We start from the raw sequence: 19,702 nt of genomic DNA, 5'->3' as shown, positions 1-19,702 counted from the left end.
TATATCAGCCAACAGATGGGAGAAAATATTTGCAAATCACACATCTGATAAGGGGCTTCTATCCTGAATATATAAAGAACTAATACAACTTAACAATAGACAAATAACTCAATTTTTAAATTGGCAAAGGATTAAAATAGACATTTCTCCAAAAATGATATATAAATGACTAATAATCATTTGAAAAATGTTCAACATCATTTACCATCAAGGATATAGAAATCAAAACCATACTGACTTAACCACTAAATGGCTTAAAATCAAAGACAGACAATAACAAATTAAAGTCCATTGCTGGTGGAATAACTTTGGAACACAGTTTGGCAGTTACTCCAAGTGTCAAACATAGAGTTGCTTTATGACTCAGCATAAAGACAACTTCCAGATGTACAAGCTGGGATTTGAAAAGGCAGAGGAACTGGAGATCGCCAACATTCATTGGATAATAGAGAAAGCAACAGAGTTCCAGAAAAACATCTGCTTCTAATTCATTGACTACACTAAAGCCTTTGACTGTGTAGATCACAACAAACTGTGGAAAATTCTCAGAGATGGGAATACCAGACCACCTTACATGTCTCCTGAGAAACCTGTATGTGGGTCAAGAAGCAACAGTTAGAACCAGACATGGAACAATGGACTGGTTCAAAATTGGGAGAGGAGTACATCAAGGCCATATGTTGTTACCCTGTTTATTTAGCTTCTATGCAGAGTACATCATGCAAAATGCCAAGCTGGGTGCATCACAAGCTGGAATCAAGATTGCCAGAAGTATCAACAAGCTCAGATACGCAGATAATAATGGCAGAAGTCAAAGAGGAACTAAAGAGCCTCTTAATGAAGGTGAAAGAGGAGAGTGAAAAACCTGTCTTAAAACTCAACATTCAAAAAACTAAGATCATGGCATCTGGTCCCATCACTTCATGGGAAATAGATGGGGAAAAAGTGAAAACAGTGACAGATTTTATTTTCTTGGGCTCCAAAATCACTGCAGACGGTGACTGCAACCATGAAATTCAGACACTTGCTCCTTGCAAGAAAAGCTATGACAAACCTAGACAGTGTATCAAAAAGCAGAAATACCACTTTGCCAACAAAGGTCTGTATAGTCAAAGCTATAGTTCTTCCAGTAGTCATGTATGAATGTGAGAATTGAACCATTAAGAAGGCTTAGCATTGAAGAATTGGTGCTTGCAAATCGTGGTGCTGGAGAAGACTCTTGAGAGTCCCTTGGACAGCAAGGAGATCAAACCAGTTAATCTTAAGGGAAATCAACCCTAAATATTAACTGGAAGAACTGATGCTGAAGCTGAAGCTCCAAAAGTTTGGCCACCTGATGCGAAGAGAGACTCATTGGAAAAGACCCTGATGCTGGGAAAGAGTGAAGACACAAGAAGAAGGGATAGGCAGAGGAAGAGATGGTTAGATAGCATCTCTGACTGAATGGATATGAGTTTGAGCAAACACCAGGAGATAGTGAAGGACAGGGGAGCCTGGCATGCTGCAGTCTATGGGCTCGCAAAGAGTTGGACATGACTTAGCGACTGAACAACAACAAATGCATGTGGTCGTCACTCTTCATCACTAAGTTGTGTTTTATATTCTTTTCTCATATAGTCATTACAGAGTATTGAGTAGAGTTTCCTTTTCTCTACAGCAGGTCCTTATTAGTTATTGATTTTATATATAGTAGTATGTATCGGTCCGGAGAAGGCAATGGCACTCTACTCCAGTACTCTTGCCTGGAAAATCCCATGGATGGAGGAGACTGGTAGGCTGCAGTCCATGGGGTCGCTAAGAGTCGGACATGACTGAGTGACTTCACTTTCACTTTTCACTTTCATGCATTGGAGAAGGACATGGCAACCCACTCCAGTGTTCTTACCTGGAGAATCCCAGGGACGGGGGAGCCTGGTGGGCTGCCGTCTATGGGGTCGCACAGAGTCAGACATGACTGAAGCAACTTAGCAGCAGCAGCAGCAGTGTGTATCGGTCAACCCCAATCTCCCAATTTATCCCTACCCTCCCTTTCCCCCTGGTAACCATACATCTATTTCTGTTCTATAAATAAGTTCATTTGTATCATTAAATTTTTTTTTCAATATCAACAGAGATTTTTGTTTCAGGAAGATGAGTATATAAGAACAGATTCTGAACTAGCCTACTTTTGTTTTTTCACTTCTATCACCCTTGACTTTTTCTCTATTGAGGTTATATTGATATTTCTTATTTCCACAGCTCATGATAAGGCCTTGAAACTCCTGTGTTTTAATCAGTAAGATGAGTTTATTGCATTTAAGCCTCCTTTTTTGATAAAAAAGGACTACAATCTTGAAAGTTCTTTTTAAATTATTAAATATTTGTTCTGGCTTAGTGACTATTTAAAAATAACAGATTTTAAGTGATTCATACACACAATTCCGGGACTCTTGAGTATGAATGGATGAAATGGAATGCACACAATTTTACACAGTGTTGTGTGAAAACAGTCTTCCTAATAATCGTAATAGTGTCCTTCTATGAATTAAAGCCAGGGTAGTCATTCTGAAACTAGATTCCATCCTGTATCACTCCTCCACCCAAAAGTGGGATTAATGCACAGTTTCCAGGTTGTTAAGACGATAAAAACCATCCAATTTTAATTTCCATTTCAAAAGTGTTTTCTTATGATGAAGGGAGGAAAGGTGAAGTGATGAAAAAAGAAAATAAATTGTCTGACACATGGAAAGTACTCAACAGATGCTAATTTCTTTCCTTTTATTCCCCTCTGAGGGGAGAATATAGTAACTTTGTTGATTAAATTGACAAAGTGTAAGGGAGGAGATAGTGTTGACCAGATATGCTATCTGAAATATCCAACCTATACATCCATAATAAATTACTCCCTTCAGTAGTTATATCTCAAGCAAAACATCAGCACTTGAAAGAGGTAACTCATTTTTTAAAAATCTGCTACTAGATATGTCACTTCATTACTTTTTTGAGGGTAACATTCCAATGAGAAAGAATGCTGAGGAATCTTTTCCAGAATCTACTTTTCTATGAATAGCCCCATCTGCCAGTCTGTGTACTTACTTGAGCTAGAGGAACCTGGCGGGCTACAGACCACGGAGTCGCAAGAGTCAGACACGACTTAGCAATTAAACCACCACTGCCACAAAGTGTGGATAGTTCAGCAGGGACTACTCTGAGGCTGAATCACTCTTGCTATCTTTCCTTGAATCTCCTCAACCCCAAATTTTATAAAGATATGCTCACTCTTGTCTCCTTCATCATTCCATTGCTGGTCTCTGTCAAATTCTGGAGCCCTTGAGGAGTATCTTTTTTCTTTGTATTGGAATGCTCACAAACAGTTTCAGAGAACATAGCTGGCCTCTTGTATTTAGGTTGGCACATCAATCCATTAAAAAAACAAGCAGAAAAGTTCAATGAGAAATTACTACGCCATGTTATATTTTATCAGATGTAGGTAAGAATACCAGAAAATTAGGCAAACAATAAGTGCTTACTTACTGCTACTGCTACTGCTAAGTCACTTCAGTTGTGTCCAACTCTGTGTGACCCCATAGATGGCAGCCCACCAGGCTTCCCCATCCCTGGGATTCTCCAGGCAAGAACACTGGAGTGGGTTGCCATTTCCTTCTCTAATGCATGAAAGTGAAAAGTGAAAGTGAAGTCGCTCAGTCGTGTCTGACTCTTCGCAACCCCATGGACTGCAGCCTACCAGGCTCCTCCATCCATGGGATTTTCCAGGCAAGAGTACTGGAGTGGGGTGCCATTGCCTTCTCTGAAGTGCTTACTTAGAACTCCTAAATAGTCTATACTTCTACACAGAGGGGAACCCCATACATCACAACTCACCCATACATCATCTGAGAACCTCAGAAACTCTGCTCATACCACCGGAATTACCTAAGTCTATTTTGCACTGCTGGAAGACTGCACATTGGTCAACAGAGAGATGGGTCCAAGGCAAAACAGTTCCTGAACTTTATTAATTCTGATTTCTGAGCCAAGAAAGATTTTCCCCCTCCCTCCATCAATAGGAGGATTGTCTTAGGATTTGAAGAAAGGCAGTATTTAAATAAAATAGTTTACTTACATTTTGAAAAGTGAAGAAGGAGTAATCACAGAAAGACAGTGTTTAGAACTAGAAAAAATCCTAGAGAAAATTTAATTCAAACCCCCTTCTTAAGAATAAAGAAAAAGAGACTAAGAAATGGCTTGTGCCTGCTTAGGTCAAAACAGTTCGAAGTGAAGAAGTCATAGTGAGTAACAGGAAGAGTATTATCTTTGTGGTTGACAATGTGGATTTGAATCCAGCTCTTCTAGGAACTATTTAAATGGTTTCCTTGTATAAAAAGCAGGAATACCAGGAATACCTGTTTTCTAGAGTTATTGTGAAGAGTAAATTATATAACTTACATTAAGTGCCTAGAATGGTTGCCGGCCCTCAGTAAGTGCTTGGCAAATATTAATGTCAGACAAACGAGAATCTTTTGACTCCAACTCTTGTGTACTGCACTGCACTATTAAGGCAGCTAGCCAAAAGGAGTCAAACATTTGCTTAAAATATGGGATTCCAAATAAAAGCAAATGTGTGCAACCTCACTCAAAGAATGTTTTTAAAATATCTACTAATTATTAATGCCAGCAATAACACCCAGTCCTTTTCAGAGGAAATTAAACATTCCACTTTTCTCAGTGATTTTAGCTGTTTTCAGATACACACAGTTCAGTACAAAGAGATGACACAAGGGACTTTTTATCTGCAATGCAGAGAGCAAGACAGAGACAATTTACATCCGAACTTGCCGTTAGCCCATATGGCATGTATTCATCACTTAGTGAGTTCAGTGCCCTATCTTTAGAGCTTCAGTGATCAGGGTAGAAACTGCCCACTTATTTATGCTTGGTTTATTTATGTTTGTCTGGACTGAAAATATAGGGAGAGGAAGAGGTGAAGGAAATCACCACTCTCTGCAAGAATCCGCTCTGGAGTCAGGAATCCAGGGTTAATGCAGACTGTCCAGGAATAGTAGCCTCTGTCCTAAAGAGTAGGCAAAATGCAGATGACCTGAGGTGCATTATTTATGGGTTGCAATCTGTATGTTATTCCTGTCTGTCCCACAAAGGACTTAGCTGTGGTTAAATGTACAGCTGTCTTCCTTTTGTTCAGTACAAAGCCTCACTCACACCGGGCAAGTGGGAATTTGCAGTTAACATGTGATCACTTGGTTTGTATCAGCAACAGGACAAGTTGCTCTCAAAGGTTGAATCAGGAACTAACCAACCCTCTTCCCGTGCCCCTCCTTCAGGGAGTGGTAATGGAGAGAGAATTACTGTATTCTTCTTTCCCTATTGAAAAGTAAATTAATAAAAGGTTCCCACTGAAAGTCAAAGAATCAGTCTCTTATACACAAAAGGAATTTTGATGTTCCTCCAATTTTTTGCTTCAAAAGATATATAAATCTTTCAAGATAGAAGAATATGGTCTTCTACCCTTCAATTATCATAATGGTCTTGGTGATAGGAAAGAGGGTATTCTGAAATATACACCGACATCCTCCCCATTATAGTATTAAGCATATATTTAGCTCTAGAACTTGAACCCTGGAGCAAAATATAACTTCTGGAATATTGAGAATTATGGATTGTTATGAGTTGAATTGTGTCGCCACCCCTTCAAATCCATATGTTAAAATCCTAACCCCCAGTACCTCAGGATGTGACCTTATTTGGAATTAGGGTTATTGCAAAGGTTGTTTAGATGAGGTCATTAGAGTGGACCCTAATCTAATATGACTGGTGTCCTTACAAAAAGGGAAAATTTCTCTCTCCTCTCATCTCTCTCCCTATCACTTTCCCTCTTCCCCTCCTTTCCCATGCCCTCATTCCTTCTTTCCTTCCTTCATTTTCTGCTGGACTTCATGGAAAAGAGAGACTGGAAGACAGAAACAGGATTTTTCTTTTTAGCCATTGACGGACTATAATGTTTTCTGTATTATTTAAAAAAATACAAATCCTTGTTAAAAAGGCATATCCATATATATTTGTGATGCTGCTGCTGCTGCTAAGTCGCTTCAGTCGTGTCCGACTCTGTGCGACCCCATGGACTGCAGCCCTCCAGGCTCCCCCGTCCCTGGGATTCTCCAGGCAAGAACACTGGAGTGGGTTGCCATTTCCTTCTCCAATGCATGAAAATGAAAAGTGAAAGTGAAGTCGCTCAGTCATGTCTGACCCTTAGCGACCCCATGGACTGCAGCCTACCAGGCTCCGCCATGGGATTTTCCAGGCAAGAGTACTGGAGTGGGGTGTGATAAAGTTTGGTAATAGTGGGTAAAAGGGGCTGCCCAAGGGAAACTACTTCCTTCTCCATGTGCTCAAAATCAAATCAATGGTCTGGACTTCCCTGGGGTCCAGTGGTTAAGAATCCACTTGTCAATGCAGGGGACAAGGGTTGGACCCATGGTCCAGGAAGATTCCACATGCTTTGGGGCAACTAAGCCTGTGTGCTACAACTACAGAGCCCACACCCCACGACTACTGAAGCCTATGCTCCTGGAGCCTGTGCTCTGCAACAAGAGAGCAATTGCAATGAGAAACCAGGCAATGCAACTAGAGAAAAGACCCCACTCGCCACAACTGGAGAAAGCCTACTTGCAGCAACGAAGATCTAGCACAGCCAAAACTGATAAATAAATAAAAAATTTAAAAACTCATTGGAATGGACATGTGCATACTACTATATTTAAAGCGGATAACCAACAAGGACCTACTATATAGCACATGGAACTCTGCTCAGTGTTATGTGGCAGCCTGGATGGGAGGAGATGGATACATGCATATGTATGGTTGAGTCCCTTTGCTGTTCATTTGAAACTATCACAAGATTGTCAATCAGCTATACCCCAATACAAAATAAAAATTTTAAAAACCCCAAAAACCTCAGTGGCTCATTTCAGGCTCTTAAAGAGAACTCCAGTCTTTCACTTGTTTCTCCCACTGTGGCTTTTTCACTCTTTGACTAAAGAACCTATTTTTCAACTTGCTATTAATAATAGCTAATAACTTTAACTTGCTAATAATTTTCAACTTGCTAGTAACTTTATTTGTCTAAACCTATCCACATCTAAACTTATCCACCCACCTCAAAAAAGCAGCAGAAGCAACTTTCTACTACCACATTTTCTTGCTCACCAAAGAGTAATTCCGCTTGTCCATCCCCTACCTCCACGCAGAAAGAAGTTTAACCCAGGTTTTGACTAATGTCCCCTCTCTTTTCTATCCATTGCCGCAAAATGAGTCTCTAGGACTATCCTTGGCAATTGCTTTCATCTGAGGGCAGTGATACAGATTGAACTCTGACAGGGATACAGCATCAAGGCCACTGACACTTCATCTGAATAGCTAGGCACACCCACACACTCTCCCAGAGTTTCTGTTTGTTCCCTAAGATGACACTAGCAGATAGCATTTTCCAATGTGTGTGCACTTGTGCAAGGTAAGGCCACTCTGAGATCTTCCTGTGAGGTCTTGTGCTTAGTGTGCCTGACATCTGTTCTTGGACTGAAGAGTGTCAAAACCCCAGAACTACTTGGTGTTCTTAACGCTGCTTCATCATCCATGATGGGCCTGAAGCTTTTGTTCATAAAATGGCAAACTCTGGACCTCCAGGTTCTAGGGTCTATAGCTCGCAGTAGTGTCCTAGTGTGATATTACCACATCATGTAAAGCTGTTCTAGGCAAGTGGATATCTGTCATTTCTGCCTGCCCAACAATCATTCCTCCCCTTCTCATGTTTTCCCACTTTCTGTCTTTGTAATTTAGATGCTGACCTTACTTACCCACCTCTGTGTCCCTACCATTAGTGAAAGGAAGTACACATATCCTAAGCCAAGCCAATGAAACTTGTTCTGAAACTGCTGGGAAAGAGGTGCTGTCTCTATTTGACTTAAAGTATATAAGCCTGGAGTTTCTAGGAGCCACTAGGTGAAGGGACTCTCCAGAGAAAAAAGCCAAGATGAGAGAGAGTGAGATCAAGGGAAGTAGGGTGGGGTGGGAATGTTGTCTTGACATCATCTTCATCTCTGGGGTCAACCAAGCCTGAAATTTTCAGTTATGTAAGCCAACAAACTCCCTTTGCTCAGGCCATTTTGCAATGGCATTTGCAACCAACAGTATCCTAATATATCCATTGTTTCATTTGACCTTTCTTCTATCTTCTACTCCCTGCTTAGTCTACATAGCTATTTTTGTTCTTATCCACTAAATTGACATGTTTAGCACCTCCTAACTGTGTTGGGATGAATTTTACTTCAATGTTCGTAGGGTGTTTGGTGAAATCTGCAGTTGCTAAGTTTATTTTTCCACTTGTAGAATTTATAGTTGGCTGAGGATGAAAGTGTTCCCCCAAATCCAGAATGTTTTGTTCTAGAGTCAGGCAGTATAGCTGTCTAGAAGGTAAGAAAACATCATCACTCGTTATAGGCCTATGACCTATTTAAGAGCATCTGTCAGTCAAATTCCTAAATGTCAGGATGATCTTGATTTATTTCTAGGCTTTGTCAATCAGTTTATCACATGCTAACTGCTAAAACAGAATCCAGTGACATCCTCATTCCATACTGAGTATAGGATTTCCTTCATGTGAGCTTGTGTGTTACTTTGGTTTTGTAGCTGCTATAGAAATAATCAAAACCACTATGAGGTACCATTTCACGCCAGTCAGAATGGCTGCGATCCAAAAGTCTACAAGCAATAAATGCTGGAGAGGGTGTGGAGAAAAGAGAACCCTCTTACACTGTTGGTGGGAATGCAAACTAGTACAGCCACTATGGAGAACAGTGTGGAGATTCCTTAAAAAACTGGAAATAGAACTGCCTTATGACCCAGCAATCCCACTGCTGGGCATACACACTGAGGAAACCAGAATTGAAAGAGACACATGTACCCCAAAGTTCATCGCAGCACTGTTTATAATAGCCAGGACATGGAAGCAACCTAGATGTCCATCAGCAGATGAATGGATAAGAAAGCTGTGGTACATATACACAATGGAATATTACTCAGCCATTAAAAAGAATACATTTGAATCAGTTCTAATGAGGTGGATGAAACTGGAGCCTATTATACAGAGTGAAGTAAGCCAGAAAGAAAAACACCAATACAGTATACTAATGCATATATATGGAATTTAGAAAGATGGTAACAATAACCCTATATATGAAACAGCAAAAGAGACACTGATGTATAGAACAGTCTTTTGGATTCTGTGGGAGAGGGAGAGGGTGGGATGATTTGGGAGAATGGCACTGAAACATGTATAATATCATATATGAAATGAGTCACCAGTCCAGGTTCGATGCACGATACTGGATGCTTGGGGCTGGTGCACTGGGATGACCCAGAGGGATGGTATGGGGAGGGAGGAGGGTTCAGGATGGGGAACACATGTATACCTGTGGCAGATTCATGTTGATATATGGCAAAACCAATACAATATTGTAAAGTTAAAAAAATAAAATAAAAATAAAAACAAAACAAAACAAAAAAAGAAATAACTATTCACAATGGATACATCTGGAAAAAAAAATCCCAATAAGTAGAAAATAAGGCTATTAATCCAAATGCACTGGCAAAACTTCTTCTTAGCAACTTTCAAGCAAGGGAGAAGAAGAGAATGACAGCAATCACTACCTAGACAGTATCTCCCACCACTGACGATGGACATACAATTAATTTAGTACTTCTTATAACACAGCCTACTGAAGAATCAAAATATCTTAGAATTGGAGAGGCCATGCTGTCATGCAGTTTGATTTTACTCAGAATGTAGGTATGCCCTCCATATCCTTCCTCAACAGCAACCCAGACTCCTTCCAAACATCAAAATATCTTCAGAAGTGGGTATTACTGCCATTGAAGGAGAGTTCTCCTTTATGGAAAGCATTCTCTTGTGCTGATCCACAGATTCTGTCCCTATAACTTTGGAACATCAGAATTTAAGGGAACATATGGATCATTCAGACAAACAACTTCATTTTTTGCTCAGTGATCTGTCTTCTGGAACAGAGTATCTAATCATCTCTGAAACAATCCTTTCAATATTTTATGAAGCATTTGTGTTTTTCCCATCCCATTCTTTTCCTCTGGGATAAATAAACCCAGGTGCTCTACATCTTTCTTATTCTGGTCAAAATTATCTGAGATGGTCCCCTAAATTCCTGCCCTCTTTGTTGTTCAGTCACAAGTTGTGTCTGACTCTTTGTCACCCCATGGACGGCAGCACACCAGGCTCCTCTGTCTCCACTATCTCCTGGAGTTTGTTCGAATTCATGTCCATTGAGTTGGTGATGCTGTCTAACCATCTCATTCTCTGCTGCCCTCTTCTCCTTTTGCCTTCAATCTTTCCCAGAATTGGGGTCTTTTCCAATGAGTCAGCTCTTTGCATCAGGTGGCCAAAGTATTAGAGCTTCAGCTTCAGCAATAGTCTAGTAACCCTTATGATTCCTTAACATTGCACTACTGCTCATTCAGAGACTAGGTATTTCCTTCCAGGTACAAAACTAATCAGGAAAAAAAACAAATTTTTTCAGTATTTTATGTCTTTCTAGGTATTTTATAGGTTTATGTAGAACTACTAATTTACGTACTTCTCCATAATAGTTCTACCCATTTAAGCACAATAGGTTTGGTTATAAACAGCCTGTCAACATTTCTAGTGGAGCCAGATTTTCTACACATAAATTTGTCAGACTTCAAAACTGTCAAGAGCATAGAACTGTGCTATCCAAGAACCCTTAGCAGCTACTTAGACTACTGGTTCATTTCAGTCACATAATCTTACATGTATTCAGGTTTTTAAGTACTTAATATTCTCATACCTGGCAGCTCAGATGGTAAAGAATCTGCGTGCAATGTGTGAGGCTGGGTTCGATTCCTGTCGGGAAGATCCCCTGGGGAAGAGAATGGCAACCCACTCCAGTATTCTTGCCTGGAGAATTCCATGGACAGTGGAGCCTGGTGGTCTATAGTCCAGGGGGTCACAAAGAGTCAGACAGGACTGAGTGACTAACACTAACACACACATTGCTGTATTTGATATTTGCTATCACTCTGGGGAGAAAGTTGGGCAATGTGTTATTCTCCCCACTTTGCAGATGAGGTGCAATGACACCCTGAGGTTAGGTAATCACAGGTTAGAGGTAGAGACAGGACTCAAGTTCCATGACTCCTGACTTTCAGACTAATGCTTTGTTTTCTCCATAGGCTTTGTCATCAAGTAATCTCACACTCCTCCCCTAAGTAGCACTACTGCATATCAGCTCTCTGAAAGGGTGCAAGTTTAACACCTTTCACCTGTCAGCGGCCACCCAGGGAAAAACCCAGCTCTTCTGACTACTAGAGTCCAGCCATCTCTCATTAAACTCCAGTACTTCACTCTTCTTCCTCCTGTGTTTTGCGCAACCCGTTCTGAAACCAGCAAACACACAGCAGTGTTGGAGGCAATAATAATCTTTAAGTGCCCACTTCCCCTTCCTCTCCATCCCCACCCCACAAATACGCTAATAGGAAGCAGAGCTTTCATTTGCCAAACATTGCAAGAAAGAGCATGATGAATTTTAGGTCATAAGATAATTGTGAGTAATGATGGAGAAGGAAAACAAAATTCTTAATCTGAAGAACTCTCCAGGGAGACCATGAGGCTTCCCTCTTGTCTTTCACCCTTGCCTTGAACGCAGTTCACTTCTCTTTAGGTTCAATAACTTGAGGAAAGAGGGAGCGTGGAGCTGGGTGAGGACTATAAGTGAAGCAAGGGAGCACTAAAAGTGAGAAAGGAGGAATTCTGCATTATCCTGGGCAGTACATTGTGCTAGGCAGTGTTTACAGGAGTTAATCTCCAGCTAGGAACAGAACTTTCCTTTCCCATCTCATGAACTCTCCTTAATCCAGCGAGAGGGTTCATAAAGAAGACAGACGGCTGGAGAACGTTTTCCTTTAAAATTCTTCTGTGGTTGATAAAAACCAAAAATAAAGAGGAACAAAGCCCTCAACATTTGGAAAGAAAATTTCCTCCAATGACTTTACCTGAATTTGGATGGGGGCAGGGGAAGGGGGATATTTTCATAGTGGGGGTGTGTGGATTAACGTTTTCAGCGTGCTACTGACAAATGCTCCGATGAAGCATGCTGTGTCCTCTTGCTTTCGGGGTTTGCCAAGACTAAAATATAGTTCAGAACTCTGCTAAACTGTGGTCTTAGCTCCAGACCTCTAGACATTTGGCACAACGCTCTTTGTTGATGATGGTTTGGGATTTAACTTTGAAATCAAGTTGTTACATAATGTAATGATTCAAATTCCTGTGTATCCTAGTACCCATCATCATTTTATTTTTTAAAAATATGTTTATGTCAATATGACTTTTAGACTTTGTACTTAGATTCTCTGTCTTATGTCTTTTATTGTTTTTGAGAAATTTGAAATTTTTTTTAAATATTTTCAATAGGGAAGAGGCATGAGATTTTCTAGGACCCATGCTTTGGGTGCTAGCTACCTACTAGAACCTTAGGACAAGACACTAGGATGTTAAGAGGGCTGATTGGGGTTTGGTGGGGTGGGGGAAGACATAAAAGAGATGGAAAATAAAAATAATTTAAAGGAAAAATGTGAATGCTAGAGTAACTAAACTATCAAAGGGATGACAACTGCTCAAAATTCATTAGGTATAGGTACCAGTGATGTAAAATTTACAGTGGATAAGGAAAAGCCTCTTGACCTAATTTCAGATTACTATCTTGGCTTTCTCAGGGAAGTTATGGTATTGTCAAGCTTTTCATACTTACGTCGGTTATGAAAACAGCAGAACCAGACAAGAGGTCTCTGGGTTCCTGAACTGACTGATAGGTGTGATATTGATTTTGTCAATTTTCCATTATTTGGGGATCAATTAAACTTGTTTGAGCTGTTGTGGGGGACCCAATAAAAAGGGGACCCCCTTTGCTTTAAGACTATGCTGGTAAAATGCAAAGCATATGCTTTGGGGTCAGAAGATGGAGCATGGAGTCTGGGAAGTCCCTGACTAGCCTAACTACCTTGAATGAGTCTTTTAGCCTCTCTAAGGCTCGGCATTATCTGTATTTTAAAAAGTCTAGTAATAATGGCTGTTTTTGAGCTCAAATACGCTAACACATATGAATACGGTTACGAAAGCTAAAGAGCTAGTTACTATTTTTATTGTTTTATAATATTGAGCTTAAGTTACAAATTAAAAGACGAACCAAAATAATAAACCATACTCTCTCTGTCTTAGGGAGAAAAAAAAGATGTGCGTGAATATTGCTTTTACTGTATTTCTCCCTTTTTACTTCATTTGGATCTTTGAAAAGCTGCATTCTTCTGCTATTAGGGCTTTACCCTCTAAGGCTTCTGTATTTGATGTCTTTAGACCTTACACTCAGGTTAAGAACTAAGAAAAAACATAACTTAGAGCAAGTTATGGAACTTGACCATAGCCCTTGGGAATTTAAATTCCACTGACTACAGGTGGGACCATGTTTTCTTTCTGTTTTTCAGTTTGTTTGTTTTTTTAATTTTTAAAAGCAATGTGGTTTCTGCCTCCTCTTCTAGTAATACAATGGCTTGGGCTTTTGTGAGTTAATAAAGCACTAAAAAAACACAAAAATAATGGATCTCGTACAATTTGACAACTCCCACATAGAAATTGCCCAACCACAGAGTCCTATGGGATCATGATCGATGTGCCAGAGACATGGGCTAACCCACAGCTTTATTCATACCAAATAGTCATTCAATCACCCAGAGAAAATCAAATAAAGGTAACAATTGACACTATTATTGCCATTTTTGAATGTGCATTCTTAAAAGGAGTATGTCAACTCAGCAAATTGTCTTTGTGAAATAGCACAATATCAACTCATCTCTCTCAATAGTTACTAAGCAAGAAATCAAGATTAATACTTTTTAGGTGCCAAACTAAATTTCTTTCAATATCTGTATCTTCAATTATATAGTACTATTTACTAAAGTTTCTTCTCCAGGGGATCTTCCCAACCCAGGGATCAAACCTGGGTCTCCCACATTGCAGGCAGATTCTTTACCGTCTGAGCCACTAGAGAAGCTTTACTAAAAGTTTACTTGAAGCCAATTATCACTTTATCAAATGGGACACTTAACAATGATTAATGATGGTATAAAGCTTATAATGGGCTTTCCTGGTGGCTCAGCAGTAGAGAATCCATCTGCCAATATAGGAGACGTGGGTTTGATCCCTGGTTAGGGAAGATCCCCTGGAGAAGGAAATGGTAACCCACTTCAGTATTCTTGCCTGGTAAATCCCATGGACAGAGGAGCCCCGAGGGCTATAATCCAAGAGGTCATAAAGAGTTGGACACGACTTAGTGACTAAACAATAACAACAAAATCTTGTAATAAAGTATTCATAAAATTACATCACAGGATAGATTTAGAACTGCTTTTTGATGAGGATAGTTCTATTTTGGCCTGCTTCACTTAAGAAACTTTGGATTCTTAACAATAGCCAGATGATTTTCTCTTGACTGAATTCAAACCCAAAATTCTCAGAATAAGAAGACGTCTCTCCATAGTTTCTTCCTTCTAGATGGCCTTTTTGCAGTAATAGTAGTTTTTTCTTGATGGCATTTCAAGAAATTGAAGAAAGACTATATTTTGTATCTAAGCTCTTCTCTTCGCACATTCTGACTTTGCCAAAATGAAAGCACATTATTGGATTTGTCTCTAAATTTCAAGATTATTTCAATATCATTTCAATATCCTTAGGCTATTACTCATCTTCTCTGGTTGGGAGCAGGAGGTAGCTACCTTCAATATACCAATGAAAAAAGCAACACCCCACGACTTCCTGGAGTATCTCAAGGGCTATAATTTGCTCATGTGGGGACTTTCATTTTTTAATTTTTAATTGATGTATAGTTGATTTGTAATAATATATAAGTTATGGGTGTACAACAATAATTCACAATTTTTAAAGGTTATGCTCCATTTATGTGTGTGTGTGCTCAATCACTTCAGTCATGTCTGACTTTTTGCAACCCCATGGACTGTAGCCCACCAGGCTCCTCTGTCCATGGGATTTTCCTGGCAAGAATACTGGTGTGGGTTGCCATGCCCTCCTCCAGGATATTGTCCCAACCCAGGGATCAAACCCATGTCTCCTGCAGTGCAGGTGGATTCTTTACCACTGAGCCACCAGGGATATTGGCTCTATTCCCTGTGCTACACAATATATCCTTGTAGCTTATTTATTTTATACATAGTTTATATCACTTAATTCCCAACCCCTATCTTGTCCCTCCCTCTCCTCTCTCCCCAGTGGAAACCACTACTATAGCCTATTCTCTACATCTGTGAGTCTGCATTTGCTTTGTTATATTCACTCAGATCAGATCAGATCAGATCAGTCGCTCAGATGTGTCCGACTCTTTGCGACCCCATGAATAGCAGCACGCCAGGCCTCCCTGTCTATCACCAACTCCCGGAGTACACTCAGACTCGTGTCCATCGAGTCAGTGATGCCATCCAGCCATCTCATCCTCTGTCATCTCCTTCTCCTCCTGTCCCCAATCCCTCCCAGCATCAGAGTCTTTTCCAATGAGTCAACTCTTCGCATGAGGTGGTCAAAGTACTGGAGTTTCAGCTTTAGCATCATTCCTTCCAAAGAAATCCCAGGGCTGATCTCCTTCAGAATGGACTGTTTGGATCTCCTTGCAGTCCAAGGGACTCTCAAGAGTTTTCTCCAACACCACAGTTCAAAGGCATCAATTCTTTGGCACTCAGCCTTCTTCACAGTCCAACTCTCACATCCATTCATGACCACAGGAAAAACCATAGCCTTGACTAGATGAACCTTTGTTGGCAAAATAATGTCTCTGCTTTTGAATATGCTATCTAAGTTGGTCATAACTTTCCTTCCAAGGAGTAAGCGTCTTTTAATTTCATGGCTGCAGTCACCATCTGCAGTGATTTTGGAGCCCAGAAAAATAAAGTCTGACACTGTTTCCACTGTTTCCCCATCTATTTCCCATGAAGTGATGGGACAGGATGCCATGATCTTCGTTTTCTGAATGTTGAGCTTTAAGCCAACTTTTTCACTCTCCACTTTCACCTTCCTCAAGAGGCTTTTGAGTTCCTCTTCACTTTCTGCCATAAGGGTGATGTCATCTGCATATCTGAGGTTATTGATATTTCTCTCGGCAATCTTGATTCCAGCTTGTGTTTCTTCCAGTCCAGCGTTTCTCATGATGTACTCTGCATAGAAGTTAAATAAACAGGGTGACAATATACAGCCTTGACGAACTCCTTTTCCTATTTGGAACCAGTCTGTTGTTCCATGTCCAGTTCTAACTGTTGCTTCCTGACCTGCATACAAATTTCTCAAGAGGCAGATCAGGTGTTCTGGTATTCCCATCTCTTTCAGAATTTTCCACAGTTTATTGTGATGCACACAGTCAAAGGCTTTGGCATAGTCAATAAAGCAGAAATAGATGTTTTTCTGGAACTCTCTTGCTTTTTCCATGATCCAGCAGATGTTGGCAATTTGATCTCTGGTTCCTCTGCCTTTTCTGAAACCAGCTTGAACATCAGGAAGTTCACGGTTCACATATTGCTGAAGCCTGGCTTGGAAAATTTTAAGCATTACTTTACTAGCTTGTGAGATGAGTGCAATTGTGTGGTAGTTTGAGCATTCTTTGGCATTGCCTTTCTTTGGGATTGGAATGAAAACTGACCTTTTCCAGTCCTGTGGCCACTGCTAAGTTTTCCAAATTTGCTGGTATATTGAGTGCAGCACTTTCACAGCATCATCTTTCAGGATTTGGAATAGCTCAACTGGAATTCTATCACCTCCACTAGCTTTGTTCGTAGTGATGCTTTCTAAGGCCCACTTGACTTCACATTCCAGGATGTCTGGCTCTAGGTCAGTGATCACACCATTGTGATTATCTGGGTCGTGAAGATCTTTTTTGTACAGTTCTTCTGTGTATTCTTGCCACCTCTTCTTAATATATTCTGTTCTGTTAGGTCCATATCATTTCTGTCCTTTATCGAGCCCATCTTTGCATGAAATGTTCCTTTGGTATCTCTGATTTTCTTGAAGAGATCTCTAGTCTTTCCCATTCTGTTGTTTTCCTCTATTTATTTGCCTTGATTGCTGAAGAAGGCTTTCTTATCTCTTCTTGCTATTCTTTGGAACTCTGCATTCAGATGTTTATATCTTTCCTTATTTTTTAGATACTACATATAAGTGATAACATACAGTGTCTGTCTTTCTCTGTCTGATTTATTTCATTAAGCATAAAACTCTTCAAGTCCATCCATGCTGCAAACAGCAAAATTTCATTCTTTTTTATGGATAAGTAGTATTCCACTGTGAATACTTCTTTATCCATCAACTATTGATGGATATTTAGGTTGGTTCCATATCTTGGCTACTGTAAATAATGCTGCATGAGCATTAGGGTGCATGCTGCTGCTGCTGTTGCTGCTGCTGCTAAGTCACTACAGTCGTGTCCAACTCTGTGCGACCCCATAGACGGCAGCCCACCAGGCTCCCCGTCCCTGGGATTCTCCAGGCAAGAACACTGGAGTGGGTTGCCATTTCCTTCTCCAGTGCATGAAAGTGAAAAGTGAAAGTGAAGTTGCTCAGTCGTGTCCGACTCCTAGCCACCCCATGGACTGCAGCCCACCAGGCCCCTCCATCCATGGGATTTTCCAGGCAAGAGTACTGGAGTGGGGTGCCATCTCCTTCTCCGATTAGGGTGCATATATCTTTTCAAATTAGTGTTTTCTTTTTTTGGATATATAACCAAATTCTACAGGAGTAGGATTGCTGGGTCATATGGTAGTTCTATTTTTAATTTTTTAAGAACTCTCCATACTGTTTTCCACAGTAGCTTCACCAATTTATATTCCCACCAACAGTGTACAAAGGTACCCCTTTCCCCACATTCTCACCAACACTGGTTACTATGGTCTTTTTGATGACAGCCATTCTGTTGGTGTGAGGTACTATCTCATTGGTTTTGATTTCCATTTCTCTGTTGACTAGCAATGTTGAGCACTTTTCACTTGGCTATTAGTCACCTGTATTTCTTCTTTGGAAAAGCGTCTATTCAGATCTTCTGCCCATTTTTTAATTGGGTTGCTTGTTTTATGTGTGTGTGTTAGGCAGTATGAGTTGTTTACGTATTTTGGATATTAACCCCTTACTGGTCATACCGATATGCCACATATGGGCACTTTAAAATCATTTACTAAAGGCATTCTGTGTAGGCAGACAAGTTACAAAAAGATTTCTCTTCCCTGGCACTAGGGTTCATAGTCAGTGAAGGACAGCTGTGTCAGTAACTGTCTGCCCTGGCAGGGCACCTTGGCACAATACATGAACCAGACTGCCCTATAGGGCACCCTTGGGACGTGACCACTTTGAATAACTCCTTCCTCATCCATGCCCAAGCCACAGGTGTCTGCCACAGGTGTCTGATAAGATACTGCAGGCATCATTTCCTCAGCACCAGAAGTCTCTCTAATTTCTGCCTCCCGGGCTTCCTTCACATATTCACTCTCTTTTGGTCTCTGTATTTCTTTCCATCCTATTAAAAGAAGCCCAAGTTCATCCCTCTCTTCCAAGTGGTTCTCAGACTTTTTTGATTGAGGCCCATGTGGATGGGGTAATAGGCTCTAAGACTCATGTACTCCAGTCTTTCCTGCTTCTTAAAGAATTCCCTGATAGCAAAGAACTGTTGCTATGTAAGTATATTGTGTGCATATTGCGTGAATACCTGTTTTAGCTACATTGGTTTGGATGGTTCCCATGTGTACTACAATCCATATTTGTTTTAATGTTTTGTTATAGAAAACTTACAGGTCATAAATTGAGTTAACCTCTAGAGATACCACTGTCTTACTGTAAGGGTTAATCAAATAATCTGTATCAAACAGATAATGATGGAGATAAATGAAGGGTAACATAATTAAAAACAAGGAATAGTAACCATTGAAAAGTACTGATGCAACAATACAGCACTGATACTAATAACAAAGCTATCTTCCTAAAAATTGAGGCTACTTCAACAATCTGTCCCTGAACCTTGATAGTAGGAGCTTTGCAAATATGGCCAAGTGTTGCCTGGCAACCGGTGAATAGTAAGTTTTCACCTCAGTAAACTATAGTAATGTGCTAAAATTTTATTTATGAATACCAAATATGACTAACTCTTAACAACTCAACAGTTATTAATAGCCTTCAGACACACAGACACACACACACACACTCATACACACACTCACACACAAAATCTAGGGCATCAAGGGCCAGTTGCTAGTAAGATCCAAAGAAAAGACTTGTATTCTGGGATCAGTATGTGGGACATCAGGAGGATGCTTGCTGCCTACCAGGTGGCTATGCTCCATACCTTAAAATTCATCACTGCATAGGTGGTTGACTTGGCTTTTTGACTCAGCTTCTCAAGATGTTGGATCACATTTCCTGTTTCATCCTTTGCTGCTACAGGCACATCCTGACCTTGTACCCTAGCCAGCTCCACAATGCTCCCTGGCTGGACCTCCAAACCCGAAGTCTCTCACTGGAGTCCCTCTCTGGGAAGGAGAATCAGATCTTACCCAGTAACTGGGCAGACTCCCA

The 19,702-nt window shown here is 40.4% G+C and overlaps 1 protein-coding gene across 1 annotated transcript in view; it reads right to left on the bottom strand.

Moving 5' to 3' along the window:
- EHBP1 (EH domain binding protein 1) overlaps positions 1–19,665 on the bottom strand; it is a 386,656-nt gene extending 366,991 nt beyond the window's left edge. The window contains exon 1 of the mRNA XM_061432759.1: positions 19,473–19,665. The gene's annotated coding sequence lies outside the window, so the exon portion shown is untranslated. The remainder of the gene's footprint in view (positions 1–19,472) is intronic.
- Positions 19,666–19,702: the final 37 nt, after the last annotated feature.

Source organism: Bos javanicus, chromosome 11 (genome assembly GCF_032452875.1).
Source record: "Bos javanicus breed banteng chromosome 11, ARS-OSU_banteng_1.0, whole genome shotgun sequence".
Taxonomy (NCBI): domain Eukaryota; kingdom Metazoa; phylum Chordata; class Mammalia; order Artiodactyla; family Bovidae; genus Bos; species Bos javanicus.
The sequence above is the reverse complement of the archived record's forward strand: the minus strand, read 5'-3'. Positions and strand labels throughout refer to the sequence as shown.